General features: G+C 48.4%; 1 protein-coding gene across 2 annotated transcripts in view; it reads right to left on the bottom strand.

Annotated features, from left to right (window-relative positions):
* ddx11 (DEAD/H (Asp-Glu-Ala-Asp/His) box helicase 11) overlaps positions 1-1,245 on the bottom strand; it is a 59,550-nt gene extending 58,305 nt beyond the window's left edge. The window contains exon 1 of one of the 2 annotated variants that reach the window (XM_052030140.1): positions 1,097-1,245. The gene's annotated coding sequence lies outside the window, so the exon portion shown is untranslated. Of the gene's footprint in view, positions 1-821; positions 922-1,096 lie in introns of those variants that run through there. The other variant, XM_052030141.1, reaches the window with a different exon arrangement.
* Between the last annotated feature and the right edge of the window lie 10,775 nt (positions 1,246-12,020).

The following is a 12,020-nucleotide window of genomic DNA, read 5'->3' as shown; positions in this document are numbered from 1 at the left end:
CTGCAATCCATGCAGATCCCAACGTCACCCTCCCTCCTGTAATGCAGAGCAGATCCCAGCACCCAGAAGTGATCCTACCCTTTACCTACTCACCAGCCTGTGGATCCAAAGCCCAAGCTGTAACTGCAGATGGACCCCGCTCCCCGGACAAAGGATCTGAGCCCACCTCCCAACCCCGCGACGCCTCCAGACCCACCTCCCAACCCCGCGACGCCTCCAGACCCACCTCCCAACCCCGCGACGCCTCCAGACCCACCTCCCAACCCCGCGACGCCTCCAGACCCACCTCCCAACCCCGCGACGCCTCCAGACCCACCTCCCAACCCCGCGACGCCTCCAGACCCACCTCCCAACCCCGCGACGCCTCCAGACCCACCTCCCAACCCCGCGACGCCTCCAGACCCACCTCCCAACCCCGCGACGCCTCCAGACCCACCTCCCAACCCCGCGACGCCTCCAGACCCACCTCCCAACCCCGCGACGCCTCCAGACCCACCTCCCAACCCCGCGACGCCTCCAGACCCACCTCCCAACCCCGCGACGCCTCCAGACCCACCTCCCAACCCCGCGACGCCTCCAGACCCACCTCCCAACCCCATGACGGCTCCAGACCCACCTCCCAACCCCGTGATGGCTCCAATCACCACCCCCCCGCCAGCGGACTGCACACCCTCCCCCACCCGTGACAACCGGCGGAGGATCACTGGATCCCCGCAGTAGATCCCTCCACATCCCCCACCCACCCATAACGTGCAGCAGGTCCACGGCCTCACTGAGCAGGAGCGATCCCACACCCCCCCCGCATTCAGCCCCAGGCCCACCTCAAGGGGCGAGGCATCACCCGGTCACTGCGGAGCCTTGCGGGCTCCCGGCTCCGGCGAACGCCCGCTGTCACCGGGAACCCCTCCCCTCCCCCCGCGTCAATCAGCAGCGGGCCCACCCTCACCCGCAGGTCCCGCCCAGGCGGCAGAGGGCCGGCCGGCCGCGGGTGCAATGCGGCAAGAGCATGAGGTGGCCCGGCTCCCAGTCCCTGCCCAAGCCCAGGCCTCGCGTCCCTTCAGTGGGTGTCGGGCCCGGCACCCTTCACTGATCTTACCCGGGTGCGTCAGGGCCCTGGCGGGGAGAACCAGCCGCCGGACAACACGCCAGCCCGAGGCGCCGGCTCCCTCCGCTTCTTCACGTTCAAAGAGCGCGCGAACGAAGGCGAGCCGTCCCGGTGACCGACAGCCCGGAGCGACCAATCGCGGGGCGCCAGCCGCCCAATCCCCGGCCCCTGTGGGCGGGATGAAGGCTCGGTCCTCTTGTCACCGAGAACCAATCAGAACGCGGCGTGGATGGATTCCTCCCCGCCGACGCCAACCACGCCGATCATCCAGTCGCGGGCGGATTGGATGGTCTCAGCCAATCAAGTGCTCCAACGCAGCCTAACGAGCCAATCAGGGTGGAGTTTGGATCCAGTTTGCCTATTGCGCGCAAAATGAGTGGAGCCCGAAATTCAAGTGGGCGATATTTTTCTCCAGTTAATTTTGTGGAGGGATTGCAGCCGAGATCGACTAGACTGCCTCCAGGGACAACAGGCTGGCCCTATATGAGGATAAATTAAGTCTGTGGTCTCTAGCATTGAGTAGAAACCTACTCAATTCTTGCATAGCTTGGCAGGCTGGTTCAAATGGCGGGCTGGCAAATTGGATCCAAAGTTGGGTAGAAACTGGAGGCAGATGGCGATGGAGGATTGCTTTTGTGACTGGAAGCCTGTGACTACATGCACTAAAGAGATTGATGCTAGGACGCTTAGTGTAGTTGAGTGATTTGAATCTAGGAGGTATGATTAGTAAGTTTGCAGATGGCGCAAAAAATGTGGTGGCCACAATGGTAGGGAGGATAATCAGAATGATACTGATCCTTGGAATGAAAGAGGTAATACAACATTATGAGGGGCATGGATAGGCTAAATAGTGGTGGTGCTCTCCCCTTAGCAGGGTAGAGGGTATAAATTTAGGGTAAGAAGTTTAGAGGAGATTTGAGGTAGAATATTTTCTTTTGAGGGTGGCTGGAATCTGGAATGCACTGAGTACATTCCAGGTGCTCTCACAGCATTTAAATATTTAGATGAGAACTTGAATCTCCAAGGTATAGAAGGCAAAGGGCCAAGTGCTGGTAAGTGGGATTAGTATAGATAAGTACTTGATGATTGGCATAGACACGATGAGCTGAAAGGCCTGTGTCTGTGCACTATGACTCTATGGCTTGACCCCTTAGTCAATTTTCCCCCCTGACTAAGAAGTCTAGAACAACAGATCACAGTCTCAGAATTAGAATAGACTGTGTTTAGAACTGAGATGGGGAGAAATTTCTTTAAATTCTTTATCCTGGAGGATAATGAAGACTCAATCATTGAGTTCATCCATAACAGAGATTGATACATTGCTGAATATTAGAGGAATCGAGGGATATCAGCATGGTGCAGGGTAATAGTGCTGAGGTAGGGGATCAGCCATTATCTGGTGAAAGGTGGAGCTGGCTTGAAAGGTCAGATGGTCTACTCCTGCTCCTGTTTCTTATGTTCAACTTGCAGTGCATACTTAACACTGGATGGATCAGTTTCGACTGTGCGTAAAGTCATGGTGTTTGAATTCATGAACTGGAAGGCAGTCGCACCACTACTGCATTAAGAATGTGTTTTAATATACTTTCATGATTTTTCCACCAGCTTCAGCAAGATTCCACCACCAGACATGTTCCCCTCCCCACCCTTTCAGTATTCTATTCATGACTCCCTGGCCTTCTCTTTCATCTCCCAAAGGCAGTCCTTCCAAATGAAGCAGCGATTCTCTTGCACTCCTTCCAATCTAGTGTTCACACCATTGCCTCCTCTGCACCGGAGAAACCAAATGCAGATTGCTTGACTGCTTTTTGGAGCACCTAAGTTCAGTCCATAGGAGTAACCCTGAGCCTGCTACTTCTCCATTCGTATTATGACTGATCTGTCTTTGGCCTCCTGTACTGTTTTAACATGGCCCAAAATAATCATGAGGAATAGCACTTCATCTTCTGTCTGGGCACATTGCAGTCATTAGACTTAACACTGAGGTAATTGGCTTTCTCTATTTGTAGCAGAACTGTCCAGTTCTGTTGTAGGTAATCCATCTGAAATAATGGCTCTGTTTTTCTTTCTACACTAACACAGACTGTCCTACAGCTCTGCCACTTGCAGCTTCAACATTGCTCTGTTCAACTTCTCTCTAGCTTCCCATATTAACCTATCCACTGGACAACTTATCCCAGTGGCAGTCCTGGCTTCACCCTATATTCCCATTGTTTTACACCTTCCTGCAATTTAAAATTAACTTTTTTTCTCTCATTCCCAATTCCAACAAGGGACTTTGACCTAAATAATAAACTCCAGTTTCTTTTTCCATGGATGCTCCCTGTTCTGAATGTTTCCAGAATTTTCTGTTTTTATTTCTGTTTTCCAGCATCTCTAATTTTTTTGATGATCATGATTTTAATTAATCTATGGCTGGTTATATTAGATCCCACCATATACAGCTTTCAGCCTGCCATTATCAAGAAGGATATAAAGCTGATGGAAAAGTTGCAGGGACAATCTAATTGGGACACTAATTGGGATGATCAGTCAACACTACAGGATTTTAAGAACTTTTTTTCACTACAGCTATGAAAAGCTAAGATATGCTGCAAAATAACGGATTCTCTCCCTTTAATGCAAATGGTAACCCAAAGCTCTAGAATGCAATCCTTGGAGCATGGAGCTTAGCTCTATAGTGATTCATTGCACATATTTAAAGGGAATTCATTACTCAGGGAGGCAGGGGTGTTGAAATCTAGTATAAAATGAGCCAAATAGCTTCATTTAACAATTGTGAAAGGAAGACAGACACTCACTTTAACTAACAACCTAACTCAGGAATGATACTCCGTGATGCTATACCCCCTGAGAACTCGGCCGTGCTGTCGTCCCAAGGAAGGATGAAGTCCGGCTTCTTGTGACCCTGCAACGTGGACATGGTGGGTCAGCCATTCCCCTCTCTGATGTAGTCGCTGCATGGAAATTGGATGAGATGCATCCACTATTTGAATATGTCCTGTCAGAGTGGAATTTCAGTACCCTGACCCCTCGCCCCAAACGCTCAGCCATTGAGGCGAGACTCCGAATCTTCCAACTCAGGCAAAGATGAGACAAACTGTCCCAACTAACAATTATTTCAACATCGAGGATGTTAAATGTGCACTGGTGTATGTCTAAGGATGTACTTATAAATACAGAACCTGATTCCCTGGAATGGGGCCATAATTATCTATACCCTATGGGGGTGTGACAAGGGCTGGGTGACATTTGGTTCACTCAGTTTGGCTGCTCTGAAGGAGAAGAACTCCAAAGGTGAATATCCTGCTTCAGGTTCTCATTTTTCTTACCCACAGCATCAAGTGGGGGTTGATCAATCACAATGCCTGTCATGGTTGAAGATACTGCCGATATTCAATGTCATTGTCAATTGCTGATGTTGACCATGGTTCCCTTTATTGAAACACTATTGTACTAACTTCCGATGCTGCCAATTATCTCCAACCTCCTTGAAGAATGGATTACAAAGAAAATTAGGGATAGTAATAGATCCAAAGAGGGGTTGGACATAAACAATTTTATGTTTAATTTATGTCTAATTTATGTTTTTCTTGTGAATATTGCTTACCTGATGCTTTGTGCCTGTGATGCTGCTGCAAGTAAGCCTTTCATTGCACCTGCGCAGACATATACTTATGGAAATAAACTCGACTTTGACTTTGGGGCTTGTAAAATTGCCAGAAAATGTAGCAGGTCTGAGGATTGGGAGCAGTTCAGGATTCAGCAAAAAGGGCAAAGAGATTGATTAAGAGGGGGAAGATAGGAAATGAGAGTAAGCTTGCAGGAAACATAAAAACTGACTCATAAAGTCTAACGTAAATATGTGAAGAAAAAATAGTGGACGTAAATGTGGGTTCCCTGCAGTCAGAAATGGGGCAAATTATAATGGAGGGAAAAAAAAGACAGAACAACTAAACACATACTATGATCCTGTCTTTACAACAGAAGACACAAAACCTTGCAGGTATGTTGGGGAACTAAGGGTCTAGAGCAAGGGAGGAACTGAGGGAAATCAGTATTAGTACAAAATGTGTGCTGGGGAAATTAATGGGGCTAATGGCCAACAAATCTGCATGGTCTGATTATTTACATCCCAGAGTACTAAAGGAAGTGGCTCTGGATATGCATTGATGGTCATCATCCACGGTTCCCTGCATTCTGAAACCGTTCCATGGTTTAAAAGAGGACAAGAGAAAAAAAACACAGGAAACTACAGATCAGTCAGCTTCATGTCTGCAGTCAAGAAAATGCTGGCATCTTCTATAAAAGTTGAATTAACAGAACCTTTGGAAAGGGTTCGTGCAACTGCGTAAAGCCAGCATGAGTTAATGAAAGGGGGATTAAAGCTTAATAAAATCTTTTGGTGTTTATTGAGGACATAATTAGCAGAATAGTTAAGGGAGAACAAATGAATGTGTATACGGATTTTCAGAAGGTCTTTAATAAGGTACCACAGAAGGGGGTAGTGTGCAAAATTAAAGGAGATGGGATTTGGGGGAGGAGGGGGTGTAATGTACTCGCATAGACTAAGAATTGGTTGTCATTTTCCAGTTGACAGGCATTGACTGGTGGAGTGCAGCAAAGATCCGTGCTTAGACTCCAGCTATGCACAATGGAACTGAGAATCAGGAGGTTTCTTCACCTAGAAGGTGAACTTGTAGAATCCTCTGCCACAGAACACAGTGGAGACCACATCATTATATACATTCAAGAAGGAGGTTGATATATTTCTTAATGCTAAATGGAGAAAGCTGGAACAGGGTAATGAAGTGGATGATCATCCATGACCATGTTGAATGGGGGAGCAGCCTGAAGGCTTCGCCGAGCACCTTCGCTCCGTCCGCCACAGCAGCCAGGATCTCCCGGTGGCCAGCCATTTCAATTTCACTTCCCATTCTCACACTGACATGTCTGTCCACGGCCTCGTCTACTGCCACATTGAGGGCAGACACGGGTTGGAGGAGCAACACCCCATATTCCGTCTTGGTAGTCTCCAACCTGACGGCATCAACTTCTGGTAACCACCCCCCTCTGTTTTCCCTCATTTCTGTGGCCCCTTCGCCCCTTCCCCTCCCTTGCCTTCATGACCTCCCTCCCTTTATTCCGTGGCCTACTGCCCTCTCCTGTCAGATTCCTTCTTCTACTGCTTTTTCCACCTATCACCTCCCAGCTTCTCACATCACTCCCTTTCATTCCACCCCCCCCCACTTACCTACCTCCCCCCCCCTCATCTGTACTCATCTATCACCTGCCAGCTCGTGCTCCTCCGCCTCCTCCTACCCTTTCATCCTGGCTTCTGCCCTCTTCCTTTCCCGTCCTGATGAAGGGTCTTGGCCCGAAACATTGACTGTTCATTTCCCTCCATAGATGCTACCTGACCTGCTGAGTTCCTCCAGCATTTTGTGTTTATTCCTCCAGATTTCCAGCATCTGCATGTGTCTACTCTTACTCCTATTACTATACTTCTTGCCTTAAGTTAAGACTGGACTAGAGTGCCTAATAGTCGACAAGTTCAGTTATAATATATTAGACCTCCTTAAAAGAATAAAGTACCTCTTTCCATTTTTCCACTGCAAGAAGATTCCCCATGTCCGGACATGTTGAAGTGCATACCTGAAGCTGATTATTTACAATCCTGTATCTAATCCAACATTCCTCCTTGAATCAACACCACTGAATCACTCACCAGCACACATGTCACATTTACCCACATAATTACAGTGACTGCAATTAAACACCGATTTAATTGATTATAAAATGCTGTGGAATTTTATTGTTTGGAGAACCTTCTAAGGCAGTTGCTTGGTATTGAGGATGACTTGATTCCACTCCAGTTCTGTGGGTTCTGAGGTGGTTGATGAGGCTAGTGTGGAAACTGGATTCTTCCGCAGGAGGGGCTGATCAGGTGGGTGGGAGGGTTGTTTGTGAGATGGCGTGGTCCTCTGCAGTTTACGCGGGGCTTCTGTGTGCTCCTGATGCATGGTCCCGAGGTTCTCAGTATCAGCCTCAATATTAATCAGTGGTGCACAGCATCCGGTCCACAGGCTAGATCTGGCCAGAGGATGGCTCTGTGTGGTCCTTGAGTACTTGTCCCAAGCAGGGTTCCCTCCTGTCCTGTCTGGCCCATCGCCACGCTGGCTGCCAACATGTCCTGGGAATCCCAGACAGCCACTGTTCCTTAAAAGGAGCAGCCCAGGGTGTCATCGTCAGAAACAGAGGTAAAATTCAACTCCTGTCCCAACCCTGCACCCGTCTGTCCTCCCAGGTCACTGGAGCCCACCTCTTGCCAGGCTTTGGGACCAGGGTTCAGACTATTAGACTGGGCAAAGGACTGGAGACCAGACTGGGTCTGGGGCCATAGACCAAGCTGGATCTTGAACTTAGAGCCAGATGCTTGGAGACCACATCTGATGAGTTCTGAGCTTCTGGGTCCAAATCCTGATCCAGATTAATACATAAATGTACTGTACTGAGAGACATAGGTCTGTCACTCTATAACACTAGGGTATAGTACCGGTGGGAATGGATGTGTCACTGTATAACACTGGGATACAGTACTGGTGGGGACAGGTCTGCCGCTGTATAATAGGTACAGTACTGGTAGGGACGGGTCTGTTGCTGTATAACACTGGGATACAGTACCAGTGGGGACAGGTTTGTCACTGTATAAAACTGGGATACAGTACCAGTGGGGACAGGTCTATCACTGTATAACACTGGGAAACAGTACCGGTGAGGATGGGTCTGTCGCTGTATAACACTGGGGTATAGTACTGGTAGGGACTGGTCTGTCTCTATATAAACACTGGGGTACAGTACCGGTGGGGATGGGTCTGTCGCTGTATAACACTGGGGTACAGTACCGGTGGGGACAGGTCCGTCACTGTATAACACCGGGGTACAGTACCAGTGGGGACAGGTCTGTCGCTTTATAACACTGGGGTACGGTACTGGTCCTAGAGTAATACAGCATGGAAACAGGCCCTTCAGCCCAATTGGTCCATGCTGACCACAGCATCCTCCCTGCTAGTCCCAGTTGCCCGCATACGGTCCATAAACCTCCAATTCCCTCCTGTCCATGTACCTTTCCAAACACCTCTTAAATGTGGCCATTATACCCACCTCAACCACTTCCTCTGGCAGCTCATTCCAGGTACTCACTACTCTCTGCGTAAAGAAGTTACCTCTCAGGTCTCTTAAATCTCGCCCCTCTTATCTTCTCTCTGTGCCCTGTAGTTATGGACTCCCCAAACCTGGAGAAAAAACTGTATCCATACCCCTCATGATTTTTTAAATTTCTATGATGTCACCCATCATTCTCCTACCCTCCAAGGAATAAAGATCCAGTGTGGCCAACCTCTCCCTATAACTCAGGCCCTCTAGTCCAGGCAGTATCCTCGTAAATCTCTTTTGTACTCTCTGCAGCTTGACGATGTCTTTCCTATAACAGGGTGACAAATACTGCACACATATTGCACACAATACTGCACACAATACAAGTGCGGCCACACCAACGACTTATATAACTGCAACATAATGTCCCTACTCCTAAACTCGATGCCCTGACTGATGAAGGTCAGCGTGCCAAACGCCTTCTTCACCACCCTGTCTACTTTGTGCAGCTGCTTTCAGTGAACTGTGCACTTGTACTCCCAGGTCCCTCTGTTCACAGCACTTGTCAGTGCCCTGCCATTTACTGTATAAGTCCTATCCTGGTTTGAATGTCCAAAATGCATCACTTCACACTTATCGAAGTTGAAATCCATTTGCCATTCCTCAGCCCATCTCCCTAATTGATCAAGATCTCTTTGCAATTCATTGTAACCTGTTTCAACAAGACCACCTAGTTTAGTATCGTCAGCAAACTTGCTAATCGTGCTATATACATTCACATCCAAATCATTGACATAAATAATGAATAACAGAGGTCCTAACACTGACTCCTGGGGCACCCACTAGTCACAGGCCTCCAGTCAGAGAATCAACCCTCTGGTTCCTATCATGGAGCCAATTCTGAATCCACCTCGCTAGCTCCTCCTGAATCCAATGCAACCTAACCTTCCAGATCAGCCTGCCACGTGGGACCTTGTGAAAGGCCTTACTAAAGTCCATATAGACAACATCTACTGCCCTACCTTCATCTATCCCCTTAGTTACCTCTTCGAAAAACTCCAAAAGATTCGTCAGACATGACCTCCCACGCACACAACCATGCTGACTCTTCCTGATCAGGCCTTGACTATCCATGTGATGGTAGACCATGCCAGCTGGTGGGGATGGTTCTGTCACTGTCTAATACTGGGTCTGTCACTGTATACGCATACCACCCTGTCTGCCTATGTTGTCACTTTCAGGGAACTATGTGCTTGTACCCCTAGGCCTCTCTGTCCAACAACACTCCCCAGGGCCCTGCCATTCACTGTGTGTGTGTGTCCTGCCCTGGTTTAACTTCCCAAAATGTCTCACTTCACACTTGTCTGAGTTAAATTCCATCTGCCACTCCCTTGCCCACTTTCCCAGTTGATCAAATATCCTGTTATAACCTTAGACAACCTTCTTGACTGTTCACTATGCCACCAATTTTGGTGTTATATGCCAACTTACCAATGATGCCACCTATATTCTCATGCAAGTCATTGATATATATGTCAAGCAATAAAGGACTCAGCATCGATCCCTGGCCAAAGGCCTCCAATCTGATAAACATCCCTCCACCACTACCCTCTGCCTCCTATCACCAAGCCAACGCTGTATCCAATTGGCAAGCTCACCCTGGATCACGTGTTCTAACCTTCCACACCAACCTACCATGGGGGATCTTGTCAAAAGTTATTTGACTGAGTGTGATTGTGATGAGGCCCAGCGTTCACATTCCCTGGTCTGTTCCTGGCTGGAGTTGGTGAGTTTGCAACTGATAACAAAACTCATCTGTAGTTAATATCAGGGCCTGGGCTGAGTCCGTGGCCCACACCACATTCTGATGGCACTTCCTTTTGCAGTTTAGACATTTAGCGAGACCACAATGGCATATTAATGCCCATCACTAATTCCAGGAATTCCTTCCAGGATGTTACTGCTCCATCTCTCTAACTATATAAAGTGGACGCCTGGAGTTTCTAAAGTCATCCCCACCAATGAGGGTGAAACAAGTGAGAAGGTCCTGTTGCCATGGTGATGCTGAGTGATATACAAGTGTCAGCATGCATCCCATTTACAAGCATCATGTCACCACAGTGGACAGGAGGTTGATTGTGTAACAGGTCCGTAAGAGGATATGAGTCAAGACTGAAACATTTCAGGTAACCTTACTCCAATCTTTAAAAGGTTATCCTGCACACAGTCACTCTCTCAACCAGTATCAGTAAAATTACCCGGTCCATTATCTTCCTCTGTGAATCAAACAGCAGGAAGCAGGCCCTTCGGCCCACCAACTCCGTGCCAGCTATTGGGCACCCTGTATACCAATGCTACACTAATATCATTTATTATCCCCATATTCCCATCAGCCCCTCAAATTCTACCACTTATCGCACATCGGGGATAATTTATAGTGGCCAATTAGCCTACTGCTTCACAGATATTCGGGATGTGGAAGGAAACCCTGCCTGTCACAGGGAGAATGTGCAAACTCCACACAGACATAGCCGCAGTAAGAACCAGTTGGAAATAATTGTGAAGGATCAGCCGCAAGACAACTGTCCCCTCCCAACCTTCCCCCACTCTGCATTACTGCCTTTGACAATAAAGATTGATGGTGAAGCTCTGGAAAACATAGATGGCCTGCCGTATCTCGCCATCTCCACTTGACAAAAGCAGACATCAACCTCTGCTTCAAAGTGCCAGCACAGCATTTGGTCAATTGTGGAAAGTGTGTTTGAAGATCAAGACCTCTGAACAGATACAAAACTCATGGTCTACCGGGTGGCAGTGATCCCTGCTCACTGATGTGCTTCTGAAATCTGGACTACGTACAGCACAAGATACTGGAAAAATGCAGTCTCTGCAAAGTCCTTCAAATTCACTGGAAGGATGTCCCAGGCCAACACCCCCAGCATTAAGGACCTAGGTACACTCATTTGGCTTTGTCTGGTAGTTCACATTGTTGAAATGACTGACACTTGATCCCTAAAACAGACACTCTTTTCCCAACTCTGCCTGGGAAGAGATTACCAAGCGGAGAGAGGAGAAGCTTCAAGGATGTATTCATAGTGTCCTTGATAAAATGCAATGTTCCCACTGACTTCTGGGAATCTCTGGCCCACAATCACTCAAAGTGGAGAAGGAACATTCGGGACAGTGTTGAAAACCTTGAGTCCGTGCATCGGGAACACAGACAAGATCTGCACAGGCGGCAGAAGGAAGACACCAGCTCACAAACTACCCGGCCACCCGCCCCATCAGCCCTTGTCGGTGGAAGAGTCCGTGGTTCCCACAATGACCTCGTCGGTCACCTCAGAACCCGCAGAACTGGAGACACAAGAGACTCCAGGTCCTAGACCAGGCTCCAGATGAAGGGTCTCAGCCCAAAACATCAATTGTCCTTTTCCCTCCACAGATGCTGCCCGACCCACTGGGTTCCTGCAGCCGTTTTTTGCCCACAGAACTGGAGTGGAAACAATCCTGAGGAACTGCCCGAGAACAGGAAATGCAGGAGCACTAAGTTCTTAGTTTCCAGTGGTTATAGTAAGTCGTGGTCAGCTGTCTGCCACTGGCTGACCTGTAGAGATAACAACATATTTTCAGCACTATTTTCTGAAGACAGAGATAATATTGATTGCAGTTTCCAATCCCTCCCTTTCTCTTGGACCCTGTGATACTCATTGCTGAGGTGGACTCCCCTTGTCCACCAAATGCAAAGGTCTTGTGGCTCCCA

The sequence above is a fragment of the Pristis pectinata genome, chromosome 15 (assembly GCF_009764475.1).
Source record: "Pristis pectinata isolate sPriPec2 chromosome 15, sPriPec2.1.pri, whole genome shotgun sequence".
In the NCBI taxonomy this organism is placed as follows: domain Eukaryota; kingdom Metazoa; phylum Chordata; class Chondrichthyes; order Rhinopristiformes; family Pristidae; genus Pristis; species Pristis pectinata.
Note: the sequence above shows the minus strand (reverse complement) of the source record. Positions and strands in the feature narration are given on the sequence as shown.